A 21,830-nucleotide genomic window follows, 5' to 3' on the forward strand; every position below is an offset into this window, starting at 1 on the left:
GGAAAGCCTTGTGGAAGAGTGTGTGTGAGTGTGTGTGTGTGTGTGTGTGTGTGTGTGTGTGTGTGTGTGTGCGCGCCCGCTGGTGTAGTGGGCGCATATATGAGACCTGATTGGAGCGTTCCCTCCTTTCGTCTTCCCTCTGCGCCTCTGTCCGCCAATATTCTCTTCACTTTGCGCCGTGCGTTCCCGAAAAGAAATATCGGCTGCTCGTCCTTCGATGTAATTCGACGAAAGAAATCTCTGCTATTTCATTTTCTCTGCTCTTTTAAAGTCGCGATGTGCGCGCAGCAGAGGCTGCCAGCTCTGATGAAAGGCCGATGAAAGGCTGTTTCTTTTGGCAGAAATCACCCCCAGCGTTATTTAATTTGTACGACGCCCGTGCGCACGCAGCGTTTACCGACAGCGCCCACACTGCTTCTGCTCACTCCACTGGACACAGCCCGTACTAGTGCCAAGCGCTGTGGACTGCTAACTACACCGCTCGCTTCTCGGAAGAAATAATTATATACATCGTATCTTACCATTTTAATTTACTTGTTCCGGCATGACATAAAAAAAAGAATGCCACCCTCCAATGTAGAGAACCAACAAATTTTTCTGTTTTATCGTAAATAAATGAACACTTATAACTTAATGTAGGATTTAACTCTAATGTAATTGCACCTGTAACGATTTGTTTTATGGATTTCATATTTTCCTTGTCGCTTAGTTTTATAATTTCGTTTTGACACGTATGTTTCTAATTTTATATTTGACATAATACTCATATTGTGTTTCAATCTTTTATTGATAATAATTAAATTCACGTTATACTGTTAGTCTCATATGGCATGGTTTGTTTTCTTAATTCATACTGAAGTTATGGAAATGTGCACGATTTAGAAAGCTCTGTAAAATTTCATCTGAAATTTAGTATTTCTGTCTATGTGAAATCAATTTAGGTTCATCAAGCTATAACAATTCTGCGTTCTCGCTTCCCACGCCCGGGTTCCCGGGTTCGACTCCCGGCGGGGTCAGGGATTTTCTCTGCCTCGTGATGGCTGGGTGTTGTGTGATGTCCTTAGGTTAGTTAGGTTTAAGTAGTTCTAAGTTCTAGGGGACTGATGACCATACATGTTAAGTCACATAGTGCTCAGAGCCATTTGAACCATATAACAATTCTGCTATTAAATATCTTGACAAAATACTTTTTCCCAAAATCTTGGAAAATAGGACACTGATTCAACTCTATGATAATGTTTATTATTTGACTCTTGATCGGTTTCGTTGCATTAAAACCACATCTTCAGGTAGTCACCTAAAAAAAACACAAACTTTATATTTTACCTGCAATGTAAGTCCTCAGTACTAAAATGTAGCTGTAACAGCGTGTATTAAATGTAGCTCCAATGGCGTTTGCTCACATATGTCAGGCCATAAGATCATAAGATAACCAACAGTGAAATTACATGGAAGAACCAACGTTCGTCATCAATTCAGAGTAAAAACTGAAGCGCTTAAGAGATGGTATGACAAAAATAAAAGCCGGCCGAAGTGACCGTGCGGTTAAAGGCGCTGCAGTCTGGAACCGCAAGACCGCTACGGTCGCAGGTTCGAATCCTGCCTCGGGCATGGATGTTTGTGATGTCCTTAGGTTAGTTAGGTTTAACTAGTTCTAAGTTCTAGGGGACTAATGACCTCAGCAGTTGAGTCCCATAGTGCTCAGAGCCATTTGAACCATTTTTTGAACAAAAATAAAAGCTGCACACAGCGATTCGATACTGCCGGACATTATGGGATCAAGAGCCTGAATAATAATAAGTTTTGTCAACCGCATCCATCGGTTTTACTGTTACTTCCTACAGTTAGCACAGTTGTTTTATTTACAGTGACAGATTTTTCTGCAGTGGAAATCCAGCATTGGACCTATTCCTGGCTCCCACTATTTACCTTCTGAACTAGTCGGCGCTTACTGCAGCACATTATGATTGTCGATAGTTGTTTTAATTTGATCCTGTGTTATTTAACCACCCAATTGTTCGCGTGACTTCGTCGGTTATCACACAGCACTTTATGGACTTTATTAGGTCTTACCAATTAATCGGTTATCCGATCACTACGTATAGCTTTTATTTTTAACATACCGCCTCTATAGCGGTTTAGTTTCTATTTTAGATTTACGACCAACGATGGATCTTCAATACAGAGGGGTCCAAAAAATGTACCCACTGTTTAAAAGTCAATAACTTGCAAACTAATTGACGGAGTTGTCTCACTTTTGGTGAAAGTTTAGCATAAAGTCCAGCTTAAAGATATCACTGTAGGTGTTCGAAATGGTCACCATTAACATCCACACACAAACGATGCCGCCGAACTCCAGCACGAACTACTGACTGCAACGTGTTCAGTTGCATATTTGCACATGAATGCACGATGGATTCTCGAAGTTCATCCAATGTGCGTGGCTTTTGTCGATACACGACGTCGTTTAGTGTTCCCCACAGGTAAAAGTCCAGAGGAGTTAGGTCTGGGGAACGTGGTGGATACTCCACAGCACCTCTACGGCCTATCCATCTTCCTGGTAGATTTTCGTCGAGATACGCCCTAACACGATTTTGGTAGTGGGTGGGGCACCATCTTGTTGCAAGTAAAGTCTTCCGTTTCCATACAAGTCTCTGATGGCAAATAAAATGGATGCCTGAAGCTTCTAAAGGTACACCTCACCGGTAACTGTGCCGTCAAAGAAGAATGGGCCAATCAAGCCCCGATAAGACAACCCACACCACACATTTACTCCTGACAAATTCACGGTTTTGTCTACATGGACGTTCGGATTTTCGGCGGCCCAGTAGATGCAATTTTGGCGATTTACTGTACCAATTAGTTTGAATTGTGCCTCATCAGATCACACAATCATCTCTGCAAACTCTTCACCGTTGCGCACCATGTTAGTAAACCACTCGCAGTACTCCATTCTACGATCTAGGTCGTCTCCGTTCATTGCGTGTAGCAATCGTGGGATGTAGCACTTCCACTTCGCTGTCTTCAAAATTCGCCGAACACTTGAGCGACTCACTCCAGTTTCACGGGCACACTGCCTCACAGACTTCTGTGGTGAGCGAGTGAATTGTTGTGCTGCAGTTCGGCGGCATCGTTTGTTTGTGGATGTTAATGGTGACCATTTCGAACACCTACATTGAAATCTTTAAGTTGGACTTTAAGCTACACTTTCACCAAAAATTAGACAACTCCGTCAATTAGTCTGCAAGTTATGGACTTTTAAACAGTGGATACATTTTTTTTGGACTCCTCTGTATAATCCCAGTGTCGCTCATCTTACGACCTGAGATATGCGAGTACCCACCACTACGGCTACACTTTAAGACTGAGGACTCATATTGTGCCGAAATTGGTCGTGAGTCGAACAAAAAAATTGTCAGTCAGCTGAAGCGGTTGTCTAGTTTTCAGTATGCAAATTTGCAGCTGTGGCTGCCCTGACTATTAGTATTTTCCTCGAAGTTAGCAAATATGGCGCAGTACTGTTGAGAGGTACAAAGATAAAAGCCTTCGAGTTTTTACCTATCGAAGATATAGTGTGGCGAGCATCACTAGGATCAGTGACTACGAAGGCTTTCCCGGCGTAATAATTGATAATATTCTTCTCGGGTATGCAGCCGGATCATGACGTCTTCAAGACACAATATTTCCGCGGTCCAACTGGCCGCCATCATCAGGTGAGAGCGCTGGTGCACAATCTCGCCGGAACCGACTTCCCAGCGCAAGCGGCAGCCCATATATAGGCCGCAGAAGACCCACAACGCGTGCGCGAGAAGGTGCCTTAGCTGCCCTCTAGTGCAGTAAACATGCCGCGCCGCCGGTGGTGGAAAGAGGCGAAATCGAGATATCGCTGTCAAAAATAAAAGAAATTTTAGGATCAGTCAAGAAGACTTTCATAGGATAAAAACCAGAGAGACAAATTTTAACTGAAAGCTTTTATGGTATTACACAATATCTTATATATTTATTTCTAAATAAGATTGTAATGTTTTATTTTAGACAAACACAGTAACCACAAAATGTTTGTACTATTCTGAACCATGCAAGTGTCTAACGTATTAAAGGATACAAGTAGGGTGGCCACTGAGAGCGTATTTGGTGGGGGCAGCGAGTGGTGGAAGAGGCGCAAGACTGTCTCGTTTGCGACAGAAGCAGGAGGAAGGTTGCGCAGGCTCGCCGCTGGGCGTGGGCGAGATACGGGACCGCAAAGGCAGCCAGCAGGGGGTCTTTGGTGCGGTCCACCAAAGCGGGTCGAGGCGGCCGGCTTCACTTGATGCTCCAGTCGTGGACGACGATCTGCTATCGTTTCGGAGACTCCATCCAGAATTACGGGCTATTTCAGCTCACAACGCCTAGGCTGCATGGATTAGAAGGCTACTAAACTAAACTCCTCCAGAACAGGCTATGAAAATTTAGGAGAAAACAATATCAGAGAGGATATGGAGCACTACGAAAACTAGTAAACTTTCCGACTGCATAGAGCTATTCTAATTTCCAACAACGGGGCTACCTTTCTCAGTTATCTTTTCTGTTATTAACTCTGTCACTCTTATAGTTTGTTGCAGGAACATTATTAACTAATTTCATTCATTAATACCTCAATACTGACATTAATAAGAAACTTCTAATTTACATTTCTTTCATGTACTGGGCAGTTATATTAAATTCTCGCTACTTGCGACGGCCACCATGAAAAACGGGTGATCATAGCAAAATGAAACTTTGTGGAAACATTTGTAACGACCGCGGAAGATAAATAAAGAATAAAGTATTGAAAGAAACATTTTAATTTCCACATGAGAGGAAAACATTTGTTAACTGCATACGGACCCAATTTTACGTTCCAGATTACAAATGTTGCTCGGTATGACGACCATATTCATCTTCGACAACCTGGAACCACACTGGAAGCCCGAAAAAAGGTATAACACTGGATATTCAGCTGTCATGACAGAGTCCGCTCACTGAGTGAAGATCGCGCGTTACGTCCAGCATTCTCAGCTACGGCAACAGTGACTTCTTCAACAATTTGTGGCGTAAGCGGCTGTCGGATTCTCCCTGGAGCAATTCCCAAATCACCAGTGAATTCGAGCTTCCGAATCATGTCCTTCACCCCAATGTGGAAAGAGAACTTTTCCGTTTTCCTTTCATGCGTCGATATGCACAACGGACAGCAGCACTATCGCTCTTGTTTCGATTCAACAGCTTTACTAGGGCCCTTGATGACGTCTTACAGATCTATGTTGATAGTCTGCAACTGCAGTCACACTGAACATGTGTCAACCCTATGTTGCCGTACAAGTACCGGCGCCTGACTTCAAGTCACAACACTCACTTTACTAATAACAGAAATTGTGCAGCGCACAGTCTGAACATCGTTCCAATAAAGTAGGGTACTGATACGGTAAATAGTTTTCCGTATACACTGTCAGAAGTTCCACAAGTTTTATTATAAAGACACTGTATATGTGGGCTCGGCTTCTTCCATAAAGAGTCACGTTTCAGTGCAGTTGGTCAAAGCATTGTCTTGAGAGCGCATGTTAATGTAGAATAGTGGTACAAATGTCGCAAGTTTTACTGTGCAACGAATCAGTTTCGTTCGCAACGACCACATGTAAGAAGTGGCAGGGGAGGCTGGAGAGAGTCAAAGTGGTGGCAGTTTGTAGGCCGGCCCATTGCCGGGAGCAGGGAGTTTTTTGTACGGCAGTTGTCATCCCATCGTAGTGGGAACAAGGAGTACGCATATCCGTCGTCAATAACTTCTGCTTTGGCCTTGCAGGTGCTGTAACATTGACTCAATATTGTAACTAAAGCGAACTCTGATATCCGAAAAATTGTTGTGATCTGATGGAGATGGCAGTCCTTGTGACAACTAGCGCTTATAGTATTTTAGGTCCCGATTTAAATATCCCAAATGTTAGCGAAAGTCACGAAGTCATTCGCGAACAGTTTTTGAGACACCCGACATTAAGAGGAACAGTAATGTGTAGCAGATTCTATGTGAAACACTGAGGCCACACTGGCATAACGTCGAAGCAGTATGGATGGGCTGACGTAGCAGTATCTCTCACATAAGCTCAGTGCGAACAGGAGAACAGGCAGCTGATAGCCGTTGTTGCTGCCAGGGGTGGCAGCTACATGTACTAATTTTCGCACCCAGTCTCCTACACATTTTTATGACGCATTCTCCTTATGATGCTGAACGTGCACAACAAGTAAAGTCTCGACTTTTGCTAGCCTTCCCGGTGTTGTTACCTGAAGGGTTAGCAGTGTATTTTACGTGGTTCAGGTGATCAATAATAAATAAATAACTGAGGGATGGTGCCACATAACGTACTAATGTGGACAAACAACAATGGCTGTAGGTACAATATATTATTAGTGGATTACTGAAGGTGGGACAGTATACCAAGTTACTATCCGAAACAAAGGAATTTTCAAGTCTCTGGTTATTCGCCACCTCACCGTAAAATATTTGCTAAATTTATTGTAATAAAATTATCTAGCAGACTTTAAGTTTTCACATTCTCATTTATCTTTATAGCTACATCGGTATTACTGCAGTTCGGTATATTTGTATCTCTGTTTTTTGTAGTACTTTAATGTACCTACAGAGATCTAACAGAAGTTCATATCCGGAAGAGGTTTCACTGTAGTTTAGAAATTGTGCGCCATTTTAGTTGACCGTTTTGTTACAAAGTCTCGAAAAGGGGATAGATATGACAATGATATTTATTTGGTCAACTATTTGCCTTTTAAGAGAGGCCGAATACCAATAGTTATCTTTTTCTGGCATTCCATGTATGATACTGGATAGGATACTCTACTCGATGTTTCTGGATGACCTGAGAGGGATCACGAGCGATACTGGAGGTCGCCTGTATAAATATTTGCACTGTGGTTGCACAGACAACTTTGAATACGACAACTACAACTACGACAATTACAGCTATGACAACTAAAACTCTCACACCTGTAACTACAACTATGACAACCACAACTACAACTATGACAATTACAAACTACAACTACTTCACTGTATGTGCCATAGAGTTCACTTACATGTAACATTTGAATAGAGTTGAGGTACTAACTAATCATATGTCCTAAAAACTGTTTCGTCAATTAAATTACATTTAGAAACGCGAGATATCGAGAGGTTAGAAACCATTGAGTTGCTACAGTGCGTTACAGTTGGTCTCTAGAAGAGAACATACAAAAAGGCGTGTTATGTGTGTCTCACTCCTGTTATGCATCATTTCCAACTTGCTTTGCAAAGAATACTCTGGATAAGAAATATTGTTGTGAACAATGTGTAGTAAGGTCTGAAGAGATGGTTTGGGTAGAAGTTTTAGAATGTAAACAGAACGGGGAGTGTGACTGCTTTGAATGTTAAGCCGAAATTTTGAGGGAATTATTTAAGATTCTTCAATAGCAGCATGCGTTTTCTTTGAGATAAAATCGTTTTCGGCCAGATGTTCATTTCTTTAACGTGTACACCACTCGATAAAACAAACTGAAAGTAATGGAACTTGCTCTCAGAACGTATCAACTATTGTGCAGATTTCGTCTGAAATTTCGGCTGTTACAAAAGTCTGCCTGTCAGTTATGTCCGTTCGAAATCAGTGAGGTGTCAGTAGTACAATAGACAATAAGATATTAATTATTTTCCACTTCAACAACATAAGACCGTAGAGTCTGGTTCATTGTTTGAATGTGGTTAGTTTAATTATTCTGGTTATTTCACTCGGACTGCAGAACAGTTACTTCAAGGCAATGTTGGGCCCAAGTTGAAGAGGAGAATTTGATGAAAGTGAGCACACTCCGGCTAGACTACAGTACTGATAAATGTGAAAAAAAAATTTTGTGGCATTCTGTTACAGTGCACTTTTTAACCACTGAAGTAATTGTAGTTGTAGTTCTCGTTGTTGTAGTTGTGGATGTCAGAGTTGGAGTGGCAGATATCATAGCTGTAGTTGTAGATGTCAGAATTGTAGTCGTAGATGTCAGAGTTGTAGTATTTCATAGTTGTAGTTTTCATAATTGTAGTTGCAGTTGTTGTCTTCTGTCAGAAGACTGTTTTGTGGCTCTGCACTCTTGTCTATCCTGGGAAAGTCTCTTTATCTCCACGTAGTTACTGTAACTGGCAATCATATCAACCTTCTTAATGTAGTCAGCCTTGGTCTCCCTGTACAATTCTTCCCCACACACTATCTCCTTTTTACCAAAATGACAATTCCTTGAAGCCTTGGGATTCGTCCTATCCAACAACTGCTTCTCTTAGTCTAGTCGTGACTTACATTTCTTTTGTCCCAGGCACTGTTCACTGCCTCTTCATTATTTACCTGGTCTACCTGCCTAACTTTCAGAAGACTTCTTTTGCAGCACATTTCAAGTACTTATACTTTCTTCTTGTCTGAACTTTTTATTGTCCATGTTTCGGTTCCGTAAAAGGCCACACTGGAATCAAATACCTTTAAAAAAAGACATCCCCACACTTGTAAGTTGTTCCTCCGTTTTATTAATTAATTTCAGGCAACCCGAATTTTATCGGGCAAACGGACTCGAATATTACGACAGCATGGAAAATGACATTAAACCCAAGGCAAACGTATCAGTTTGAGAATGTTCCATACAGCGTGCCTGCTTACACGTGCCCTATCTAGAAATCTCATAATTTCGTTCATAATTCGCAACAAAAGACAAAGTTACAAGAAGTTCACGCCTATTTGACAGCACACAAGCAAAATTAGCCCCACGAGCCGAATCACATCCGCTCTGCACTCGCATTCATTGATTTAGCTCCGTTTGAATCATGTTTGCCACTACTGATAAGTTCTTTATTGTAGGCTTTAATTTGAGAATCATTCCATGACTTTTTGAATATTCTCTATTCTACAAATTAACAACTTTTACACCCTATCGCGCAGAACTCTTTCAGTGGCGATGCTCTCTTTAAGAAGGCTCGGGCGGGATTCTAATTACCTCGAAATGTCTCAATTAGTACGGAAATACACAAAGCAAAAGAAGTTTTGCATCACCACGGTTCCCAGAAGTCCTGAAGATAGACTTTGACTGTGGATAATGTATCACAGACAAAGACGCTTTGACTCTTCAGAGGTGTCACTAAACCCGCCCAAAGATGTAAACAGCCATGCATGAGCAGCGCCTTCTAGACGGAGGGGGACAGACAGCAGATCAGTTTCAGTCATTCCACCAGGAAGGAGACACACGGCTCGTGTTGTCTGAAGTTCAGCCATGCCTAGACAGTCAATACCGCGGTTCGCTCGCGTCCGCATTGTTACTTTCTGCCGGGAAGGGCTCTAAAAAGATAAGTGTCCAATCACCTCTGAGTGCACCAAAGCGATGTTGTTCCGACATGGAGGAGATACATAGAAACAGGAACTGTCGATCACATGCCTCGCTCAGGCCGCCCAGCGGCTACTACTGCAGTGGATGACTGCTACCTACGGATTATGGTTCGGAGGAACCCTGACAGCAACGCCACCATGTCGAATAATGCTTTTCGTGCAGCCACAGGACGTCGTGTTATGACCCAAAATGTGCGGAATAGGCTGCATGATGGGCAACTTCATTCCCGACGTCCATGGCGAGGTCCATCTTTGCAAACACGACACCATGCAGCGCGGTACAGATGGGCCCAACAACACGCCAAATGAACCGCTCAGGATTGGCATCACGTTCTCTTCTCTTCAACCAGACAATCGTCGGAGACGTGTTTGGAGGCAACCGGTTCAGGCTGAACACCTTAGACACACTGTCCAGCGAGTGCAGCAAGGTGGAAGTACCCTGACGTTTTGGGGTGGCATTATGTGGGGCCGACGTACGCCGCTGATGATCATGTAAGGTGCCGTAACGGCTGTACGATACATGAATGCCATCCTCCGACCGATAATGCAACCGTATCGGCAGCATATTGGCGAGGCATTCGTCTTCATGGACGACAATTCGCGGGCCCATGATGCGCATCTTGTGAATGACTTACTAGGATAACGACATCGCTCGACTAGAGTGGGCAGCCTGTTCTCCAGACATGAACCCTATCTAACATGCTTGGGATAGACCGAAAAGGGCTGTTTATGGGCGACGTGACCCTCCAACCACTCTAACGGATCTACGCCGAATTGCCGTTGAGGTGTGGGCCAATGTGGACCAACAGTGCCTTGATGAACTTGTGGATAGTATGCCACGACTAATATAGACATGCATCAGTGCAAGAGGACATGCTACTTTGTATTAGAGGTACCGGTGTGTACAGCAATCTGGATCACCACCTCTGGAGATCTCGCTGTATGGTGGTACAACATGCAATGTATGGTTTTCATGAGTAATGGAAAGGGCGGAAATGATGTTTATGTTCATCTCTGTTCCAATTTTCTGTACAGGTTCCAGAACTCTCGGAACTGAGTTGATGCAAACCTTTTTTTGATGTGTGTAAATCACCAAACTATAGGGTCGTAATTTAAGAGTGTTACTCTTTTTCTGATTTCTAGTTTCTAAAATATTTCGCTGTGTGGCCAGATTTGAACGGTATTTCGCTCTTCACAACCACAAGACAACGTAACTTGCGAAGTGAGGGAAATATCGGAGCGGTAGCGACCAGCATTGAGGAAGAGCCGATGTGTCAGATTCAAGACGTTGTCAACGATCAGCTGAGACATCAGCATTGCGAATCTTTCGAAATGTATTTGGGCCTACGTCCATACAAATTTTATTGACTCAAGAGTTGAAGCCACTAATGTCTGACAGAGTCATTAGCATGTTGAACCATCGTATGCATCAGTGTGTTCAAAGACATGGTGGACATTTGATTGATATTTTGTTGAGAACATAACTACAATGTCTAAGTTTCAAAATAAGACACAATTTACTTCGATACGTTTAGTGGCGTTTTATTGACTTTTAAAACGTATCAATCTTAATGAAAGGCCATTTTTTTCTATTTCACGCACCATCATACTGTGCACGATCACAAAAGAAATATCCTGCATGCTTGTTCAGGCTCGACTGGCTCACTCACGAGGCAGGAAACGGCGGGCACCAAGCAGCACGCATACAACACGAAGGGGCTTCCCCGTCAGTGACGCTGACTCAGTGGATCAAAGAGGCGGAAGGGTAGATTCAATGTCTGGAACGGGATCTGTATCTGACTCTTGACCTTTTAAATTTGTATTCGATGTTAACAAACCTGTCTTTGTGAGGAAGGCATTTCTTGCTACTGTTAGTCTGCATTTTGTATGTTCCCTGCTTCGGGAATCAGCTATTTTGTTGACCAACCAGCAAAACTCATTCACTACTATTAGAATTTTATATCATACTCTAAGTCAGTCAGCATAGTTTGATTTAATTCTACCAAATTTCATTAGCATTTTACATTGGTTGATGTTCATCTGAAGCCTGTTTTCAGACCACAACGCATTTCATCAGACCGCACCTCTTTGTCCTTTGCCGTCTCTGAAATAATTACTGTGTCATTGGTAAACGTCAAAGTTAACTTCTTCTTAATGAGCTACAATTTGATTTGCAAAATTTTTTGCTTGGTTTCCTTTACAGGTTTCTCAGAGCGCAGAAGGAATTACATTGGAGATAGATTACTCCTCTTGATTATGCTTCCCATTCATAATTGCAGTCCGGTTCCTGTACAAGTTGTACATTAACTTTCGATCCCTTTATTTCATCCCTGCTACTTTCATATTTCGGAAGACTGTTTTCCAGTCTATGTCCTCAGAAGGTTCCTGCAATGCTGTAAAGGCTGCAAAAGTAATTTGCCTTTCATCACCCTATTTTATAAGAAGTTCGGCCTCGTGTGTTGGCACATTTTTTCCGGAACCGAAACTAACGTTCCCCGAGGTCAGCTTGTACCAATTTTTCCATTATTCTGCAAATAAATGGTCTGAGTCTTTTGCTATAATGTTTTGTCGGACTGATAGCTCATTAATATTCAATCACGATACAGTAACAACTTCAGCCACTAGATGTGGCAAATATACGTGTTTTGAAACTTCATAAGTACTCATATAAAATGAATTACAGAATTATTCCTCTCCAACCAGACAGTACTCGTACAAGAGAAGAAAAGCTAGTGAAGTATTTGCTGGACGATAGTTTACTGAACACGATAATGGGTACTATCTAAGTGTCTGTTAAACCGTAATTTCACAAACAACTATTGCAGAAAATGACAGTGTTGTATAAAGAGATGTCTTCATACTTGAACTGTAATGAACTACCTGTCATGTGTCTCAACCAAGCCGGCTGAGGTGGCCGAGCGGTTCTAGGCGCTACAGTCTGGAACCGCGTGACCGCTACGGTCGCAGGTTCGAATCCTGCCTCGGGCATGGGTGTGTGTGATGTCCTTAGGTTAGTTAGGTTTAAGTAGTTCTAAGTTCTAGGGGATTGATGACCTCAGACGTTAAGTCCCATACTGCTCAGAGCCATTTTTGTCTCAACCAACACAAGGAAAAACACCAAAAGAGTTACAGACGAACGTCCCAAAACAGCGACTTGAGACACAGTCGGCCATTTTCTTACACGGCGCTGATGTGACTTCACGTTGCGGCAGTGCAGAAAACACCTGCAGAGTGGAGGAGGGCATCCCCCGCGAGACGGAGCCGCCAACCTCCGAGCCTCCGACGTCCCTCGTTAAACTGCTCTCCGGAGCAGGTGCGGCGCCGTGACGAACCCAATTTGAAGTTGGCAGGATTCAGTTAACCCGCACACGTCAGCGCCCGCAAGTGGGGGAATTCATTGCACGAGAAACACTGGAACGTCGCCCAGTTTCCATACACGGTCAGCACACTGCTGCTAACGGCTTTCTCACACTAGCCTAGAGTACATCATTCACCCTGCAGAATGTGCGATACTATGAAGCTTCCTCGGAGACCGTAACTGCGTGCCCGTCCCAGACTTTGTATTTTATCTGCAATGCTCTTACCGAGTGCGCAACCCACGGACAGCTCTCGACCTTCCCTCACAGCTTCAGTACTCCACTACCGTAACTTCTTCAGCATGTCTTGCTGGACTAATACGTACGAAAGGAAGGAGAAGTGTAAATATCTACGCTGCGACTGTCAGCAGCAATGTTATTCTTTTAATGTTGTTCTGAAAGAAGAAGTAGTACCTAGATATTCCTCTGGAATAGGAATAAATTTCTCACTCTTATTCCAGTGCTAAATATGAGAAGAAGAATCAATTCATTTCAACTTAATTTGCGAAAGTTTCAAAAGCTTCTATTGAAAGCAGGAAGAACTAGGTCTATTGTTTCCTGAAATTACTCCAACCAGTCCCCAATTGTTTTCTTTTTCAATTTTTATCATCCCATTATCCGTTCCCATCAGATGGTTTATATTTATTGATTGTTTGCAGCAGTCTGTGAGACGTGTAGCTGTTGTAAGGAGTGTAAACGAAACATGTAAGCACTGAGTGTGGCGACAATTAGCCACATTTTGAGATCGACTTTGATGAATTACCTACAGTTATTAGTATGAGTTGGTCGGTTGCTGATGCACACAGTATTCCGGAAAAGATAAGGAATGTTTATCAGTGACGTTAATTTTATTGACTTCTCACATTTAACCCGAAGTAACACGTTCCGCATGCTTTACAAAACGTAAATAAAACAAGGAGTATAGCTAAAGTTACGTCGAAGATTTTATGTTAAGGCAGAAAGTCTCTTTGTTTAACTTTTGTAATACACACTGGTACAGTAAGTTTGTATCTATTTCTCTATTGTAAAAATAACATGCCATTATACGGCAAAACTGACATATGCTATTTATAATATCTATTAAACAATGACGGCGGGAGTGGCCGAGCGGTTCTAGGCGCTACAGTCTGGAACCGCGCGACCGCTACGGTCGCAGGTTCGAATCCTGCCTCGGGCATGTTATGTCCTTAGGTTAGTTAGGTTTAAGTAGTTCTAAGTTCTAGGGGACTGATGACCACAGCAGTTAGGTCCCATAGTGCTCAGAGCCATTTGAATCATTTATTAAACAATGAGTTTGGAAGAAATTACATCTATTCTTTTAGCACTGAAATTTCGTTTGTCACATCATTTATATTTTTTTTTAACTAACGTTGATCAGTACTTATGAAATAAACAGTAAACTTTGCAGCATTACTTTTTTAATAATGAAATGTGAAGTAGGATGGTACGTGGGAAGAGGAGATGGTTGTGTATGTGTGTGTGTGTGTGTGTGTGTGTGTGTGTGTGTGCGTACGTGCGCACTAAAAGGTGAGGGAGAGCGTTGAGTAGGTGTGCCAGTGTGGAGAAGAAACATTCTGGCGCTCCCCCTCCCCCTCCCTCTCTCTCTCTCTTTCTCTCTGTTTCTTTCTCTCTCTCTCTCTCTCTCTCTTCCACATCTGCATGCCTACTCAGCACTCTCTCTCTCGCTCTCACACACACAGACACAGACACACACACACACACACACACACACACACACACACACACACACACACTATTCCCCTCCCACATACCAACCTGCTTAACATTTCATTACTAAAAAAGCATAATTCTGTGATGCTTATTGTTTATTTGATAAGTAGTAATCAATATTAGTTAAACAAACGATAAATGAAATGTCAAACAAAATTTCAGTGCTAAAATTGTAGATGTAATATCTTCCAAACTCATTGCTTAATAGATTTTCAAAATACCACTTGTCAATTATGCCACGTAACTACATGTTATTTTTGCAATACAGAAACAGATACGTACTTACTGTCGGCAGCGTGTATTACAAGAGCTGAACAAAAATACTTTCTGCCGTAACACGAAATCTTTGACGTAACGTTTTGTAAACCATGTGGAACGTGTTATCTGTGGCTAAGTGTGTGATGTGCAGTAAAATTGACGTCACTGGTAAATATTCATTACGTTTTCCAGAATACTGTGTGCACCAACAACCGACCAACGGATAATAATAATGTAAGTAATGCAATAAAATGGATCTCATAATGTGAATAATTCACGCCAAAACTCAGTGCTTACATGTTTCGTTTATACAACTCACCACAGTTACGCGTCTCCCACACTGCTGCAAACAGTCGATAAAAATGTACCATCTGATGATGAATCGCTAGGAGTCGAAACTGGCAATGCGATAATAAAAACTGAAGAAGAAAACAAAAGTAGCTGGCTGCTGTAATTTCAAGAAAATTTTATTCATCACAGACGCAGTGATTCTCATCCATAAAGGATAAAAGTTTTAGGCATGTTGTGTTGTTCTTAGAAGGAAGCACTTCAGAACATTTCAGAATGCCATTTATTACTTGTGGAACCTGTTAGAAAATTTACTCCCACAAGGTGATGCAGCAGTTAAGCACATGTTCTACTTGTTATGGGACTCCCTGTAGCTCCCTGCACGTGGGGCATGTTTCACACCACCCTGCGGGCGTCAAAACAGCGTAGGAGGAGCTTGGTGTTACACGACGTTCCCAAAGTTCCGCGCATTCTCGGCTAGTGTGAATGACACGAGCAACGTACGCACGTTCCTGCGCACACTGTGTAGGAAACCTGCTGCGATGGGGAGAGGGAGAAAGTAGGAGGGTTGCTGTTTCTATACTCCGTCCAGAGCTGTGCGTCTCTGCAGCCCCCTTCCCCTCAGGTGCGCCGGGGCAGCAACTGTCAAGTTACCTACCACGAGGCTATCAGAAAGGTGTGTTCACCTGCATGGTAAAAAAGGTACTGGAGGATATGGGCTGTTATCAGCTGCCCTCACATGTACGTATTTCATTGGATTGTTATAAATACATTCTGTTTGCCAGCTAGACTACATATGACTTTGTAATGTGTGTTCTGAAATCTATCATGTGAATTATGTGAATAATCAATATGAAATGCGTGTAGCTTGAAGTCTTTCATATTATTGGGTAAATATATGAGAACACCAGCAACACAACGCATTGCCATGCCTAATACGGTGCAGGAAAAACGTTGGGATTAAAAGCAGCTTCCAGTCGTCTCATAATGGACAAATGCAGGTCTTATGTGGATTTCAAGGGAATCTTATGGTATTCTTACTGCAGAACAGTAGGAGGTGCAGGTAACAATGGTGGATTGTCGACTACAAAGGTTCAATAGTACTGAGGACTGGTGAGTGTAGTGGCGACGGGACGTGCGACAATGCATCGCTGTGCCCTCAAAACTTGTCCTGGACGATGCGTGGTGTGAGAACAGGACCCCTGTGGTCCTAGAACACAGCACCATCTCTGGGGAACAAGCTTTATACCATAGGATGGATCTAATCAGCCAAAATTGTCACATAATCATTCGCAATAATGCGATCTTGTTGTCTAACCAAGGGCCCCATGGAATACCACGATATGGCTGACAAAACTGTCATCGATACCCCGCCATGTTTCGCTCTTGTGCTGTAATCTCATCCATAAGTTGGCACCAGAATGAGACAACACTAATCCTACCAAATTACTTTATTCCATTACAACATACACAATGTTTTGTGGTTTCAGCAACACGTTTTCAAAAATGGTTCAAATGGCTCTGAGCACTATTGGTCTTAACTTCTGAGGTCATCAGTCCCTAGAACTTAGAACTACTTAAACCCAACTAACCTAAGGACATCACACACATCCATGCCCGAGGCAGGATTCGAACCTCCTACCGTAGTGGTCGCCGGGTTCCAGAATGTAGCGCCTTGAACCGCTCGGCCACTTCGGCCGGCAACACGTTTTCCTTTTACGAACATTTGCATAACTGATGAGCGGTTTTGGAGCTCCAATTCATCAGGCAGCTGCCTGATTACGAGCTCCCTTCGTGTTTTTTTGGCGCTGACAGTCTGCGAGTGCTACTCGTACATTCAGTTCTGCAGAAAGTTTCGCAGTTTTCCTCACAATCGTCTTTGATCGTCCACGACGACTGAGACTTGCAGCACTTTGAGAAAATTGCGAGATACCATTCATGGCGAAATATAACAGCACAACCAGCAGGCATGTGTAGCATCTGAATTTATGTTCAAGCAGGCATTTCTCACTGTGTTTTCATGTTTTCCTCCAACCCCCGTGTATATGGGCGATTGATTAGTACAGCATATGATAATCCACTGCTTGAATACTTCTATAGAAAAGGGCGACACAGCAGATGGAGTCTAAAATCATTATTCAGAAAGCTAGGTTTCCGAAAGATTACTTAAAATGTGTTAGTGAGCGGAGCTTTTGAAATTACATTCGTGAAATACACGCAAGTTTCCTTGACGAATTTTGATGCAGAAAGCAGAAATGAATAAACAATGCTCGCCTTTGTAGTAAATGCAAGTCCTCACCATTAGCGAAGAAAAATGAGAGGGGTAGTCGCCTGGGAGGTAGGCAAACCACATTGCTGAGGTGCGTGCCGCGAGAACCACTCTCCAGGCACTCGCTGCAACTCACCCGATTTTACTACACCTTCATAGAATTTACGATTACAGTAGGCTACAAAACAGGACATACTGTACATAATCTGTTATGTAACAGACGACTGGAGATCCAATAACTGTAATTAACGACAGGTAATGCTTAACTTACGAATTATGTCTTTCTTTCAGTAAAGTGTGGAGTAATGAGAGTTACGATGCTTTAGTAGCAATTTTGCTGTCAAGAATAATTGCTGTCAAGAATAAATTGAGGATGTGTTAGATGACGATCAGTTTGACTTAAGGAGAGGTAAAGGCACCACAGAGGCAGTTCCGATGTTACAGTTGATAATGGAAGCAAGACTAAAGAAAAATTAAGACACGTTCATAGGATTTGACGACCTGGAAAAAGCATTCGACAGTGTCAAAAGGTGAGGCAAATAGGGATAACCTGTATGGAGAGACAGGTAGCATACAATAAGAGCCAAGAGGAAGTAGTGAGAGTGGAAGACCAAGAACCATGTGCTAGGATTAAAAAGAGTGTAAGACAGGGATGTAATCTTTCGCCCCTTTCGTTCAGTCTATACATCGAAGAAAAAATAGAGGAAATAAAAAAAGTTTCAAGAGTTGAATTAAAATTCAAGATGGTAGATATTAATGATAAGTTTCAGTGAAAGTGAAGAAGAATTACGGGATCTGCTGAATGGCATATACAGTATAATGAGTACAGAATATGGAATGAGAGTAAATCGAAGAAGAACGAATGCAATGAGAGTAAATCGAAGAAGAACGAATGCAATGAGAAGCAGCAGAAATGAGAATTCCGAGAAACGTAACATCAAAATTAGGGATCCCGAAATATACGAACTTAAGGAATTCAACTATCTAGGCAGCAAAATAGCACAAGACGGATAACGCAAGGATAACACAAAAAGCAGACTATACTGGCAAAAAGGGCATTCCTAACCAAGATAAATCTACTAGTATCAAACATAGAAACTTCCGAGAATGTACGTTAGAAGTATAGCAATTTTTGGTAATGAAACATGAACTGTGGTAAAACCGTAACAGCAGAGAATCGAAGCATTTAAGATATGTGCTACAGACGAGTGCAGAAAATCAGGTGGATGATAAGGTAAGAAATGAGGAGGTTCTGCTCAGAATCGGCGAGGAAAGGAAAGTATGGAAGACACTGACAAGAAGGAGGGACAGTAGGATAGGTCATCTATTAAGCTATCAGTGAATAACTTTCATGGTACCAGAGAGAGCTGTAGAGAGTAGACTCTGTAGAGAAAGGCGGAGGATGGAATGCATGCAGCAAATAATTGACGACGTACATTGCAAGTGCTACTCTGAGAAGAAGAAGTTGCTACAGGTGAGGGATTCGTGGTGGGCCCCATCAAACCAGTTAGAAGACTGATGGCTCAAAAAAGTACCTATATAACATTTTCCCCCTTTACTGTTCTATGTTCAATACTTAGTTACTATTGTGCGAGAGGAGAAGGTTTAATCTGTGGTTTATCCAAACAAAATGTTATAGACAAGCAAAACGTCGGTAGCATTAGTCACGCGTATCCAACATATAAATTCTGCAACTTACTTTTACTAAATTTAAGTGTGTAATGCCCTGTCGCTAGTCTAAAATAAGGAAATTATTAATCGTTGCTGCACTTTTCTGAGACGAAAGGATCATGTAATAATTCTGCCAACGGCCTTGTCAAAGAGGGCGGAGGAGTAGACAGACCCTCACTGCACGCTCTTGCCCTGTGGGTGGGTAACTGCCCCTAAAGGCGGAAGAACCATCAGTGATCAACGGGAGGAGGATGCATAAGGCAATGGAAACCACTGCATTAAAGACACATAATGTGTACCCACAGGCCATGTGGTCTGTAATTGGAAAAGTGTCGTGACGATGTCTCCATTCGTAAAAGATTCCGGATTAGTCCCCCATTCTGATCTCTGAGAGGTGACTGCCAAGGGGAGGCGCCCACAAAAAAAAAGTTGAATAACTAACGAAAGGGTAATGTTGTACGAGTCGGGGCGTGGGTTGTCAGATGTTCGAACGTGGTAGGAAAGCTAGAAAGTCTGAAAAGCGAAATGCTAACGCTCACTCTAGATATGGGGGACGTCAGTGGAGTGATATGGAAAGAAGACAAGGATTTCTGGTCAGGTGAGTATCGAGTACTATCAACAGCAGCAGAAAATGGTGTAACGGGAGTAGGATTGTTTATGACAAGACGGTAAGGCGGAGAGTGAGTTACTGCGAAGGGTTTGGTAAAAGGGCTGTTTTCACCAAAATCGCCAACGAACCAATTTCAACAACGATAATTCAGGTATATGTGCCGACGTCGCAAGCAGAATATGAAGAGATAATAAGAGTATATGAAAATATTGAAAGGAGAATTCAGTACATAAATAGAGATAAAAATCTAATAGTGTAGGGTTGTAGATGCGGTTGTAGGGGAAGGAGTAGAACAAAGGGTCAAGGAAAAATCCAGTCTTGGTACTAGAAATGAGATAAGGAGAAAGATTGCGTTCTGCCGTAAATTTCAGCTAGTAATAGCGAAAATTCTGTTCAAAAATAGCTAGAGGACGTAGTATACCTAGAAAAGGTGGGGAGATAAGGAGAGGTTCCATTTAGATTACATCATGGTCAGGCAGAGATTCTGAAATCAGATATTGGTTTGCATGAGTGCCCACGAACAGATATGGTCTCAGATCACAACTTAGTACTGAGAAGAGTAGGGTGCAGATTAAGAGAATAGCCAGGAAGGATCAATGTGCAAAGAAGTGGGGTACACATATAGTAAGGAATGAGGAGGTAAGCGTTAAGTTCTTTGAGGCTATAGATACGACAATAATGAATAGCGCAGCAGGCACTTCAGAGAAATGGGCATATTTAAAAAGGTGTTGAGTGGTGCTTAAGATAGGTAAATAAATTAGTGAAATCAATGTGAAGTAGAAATCAGAAAATAAATGAAAAACTTAGTTTAGTGTAACACTGGCAAACAGCGGGCAGAGCAGCAGAGGCAATGACCATGAAGTCAGCACGTTCAGCAGAAGCCATCGCCCTCCCCACATAAGCGGACGCTGTCGATTCAGCCGTCAGGGCATCGCCCGACCAGATCACGTGTTTCTCAACTGTCACATGTGATCAAAGGCCCTTGCCTACATTCCAGGAGCCAATGACCGACGTTAAGAAGATTCTTCGAGAAGCTTTCCAACATGACACAAGAGGCAACGACCATGAAGTCGTTCACCTCCAGTGAACTAAAGTGAATAAATACGCGAGACGCAGTGGGCCCGTCAACAGTAGTTTTCAGTTCAGTTTTGGTTCGAGTTCAATTCCAGTACAATTCAGTTGGTGCTGAAGACCATCATGCAGGAAGAGACTACATCGTACACAGAAGCACCAAGTCCACCGCCGTAATGGAACACCAAGCAGCAGCCTCGCCGCCAGAAGACAGACGTTAAAAGGTATTTGAAGTCTGATTTTTACGTACCCGGGTGACTCGTGAGGACGGGAAGGAGACGGCCTCACATCAGCAGTCACCTGTGAGCTGGTGATGAAGATCTGACAGCCGAAGACTGGCAAGCTGGAGTCACCCTAACTGGGAGTATGAAGCACTAACATGATCATATCGGCGAATGTTGCAGGTGCAACGCACACACGCATTCATGATTAGTTCTAGCCGTCTTTTGTTTTCACTTATCATGCCTTGTTGAATTACATCTCAATAGTGGAGGTTCGGTAGAACGTGTGCTTGCAACAGCTGGCGCTTCAAGTCCTGTGGAAATATCTTCCGAAACTTTTTGAGAGCATACAGACAAGCGGACGTCTTCCGGCACACTGCGACTGTATTCTCCGCCCAGTTGAGATGCTCATCCAAAGTTACACCCAAGTTCTTAACTGTTTTCTGATATTGGAATACCATCGAGCAGAATAAGAGGCAGCCGTTCGCGGAAATCTGAACTTATTAATTTCTGATGGGCTATTAAGATTAGTTGTGTCTTTTTTGCATTTAGTTTAAGCCGCAGGTTTTTCGCCCATGTCACTACTGAAGACAGATCATCATTCATCTAAGCGATTGCAGTGTTTATATCTTAAGGTCTGACGCTTAGGTAGAGCTGGAGGTCGTCGGCATAGAAATGATATTTACAGGAGGACAGAACCGACGAAGTATCGTTGACATATAAAGAAAACAAAAGTGTTCCTAAGACTGATACTTGTGGCACTCCCGAGGAGACATGTTTCGAGGGAGATTATTCATTTACGCAGACAATACATTGCTGTTTGTCTTTTAAGTAGCTTTCAAACCATCTCATTGCACTATCTGCGAAATTAAGCTGTTGCATTTTTCTGAGCAATATGTCAAAGTTAACAGTGTCAAAAGCTTTGCTGAAGTCTAGAAGCGTGAATAT

Source organism: Schistocerca nitens, chromosome 1, assembly GCF_023898315.1.
Source record: "Schistocerca nitens isolate TAMUIC-IGC-003100 chromosome 1, iqSchNite1.1, whole genome shotgun sequence".
NCBI lineage: Eukaryota > Metazoa > Arthropoda > Insecta > Orthoptera > Acrididae > Schistocerca > Schistocerca nitens.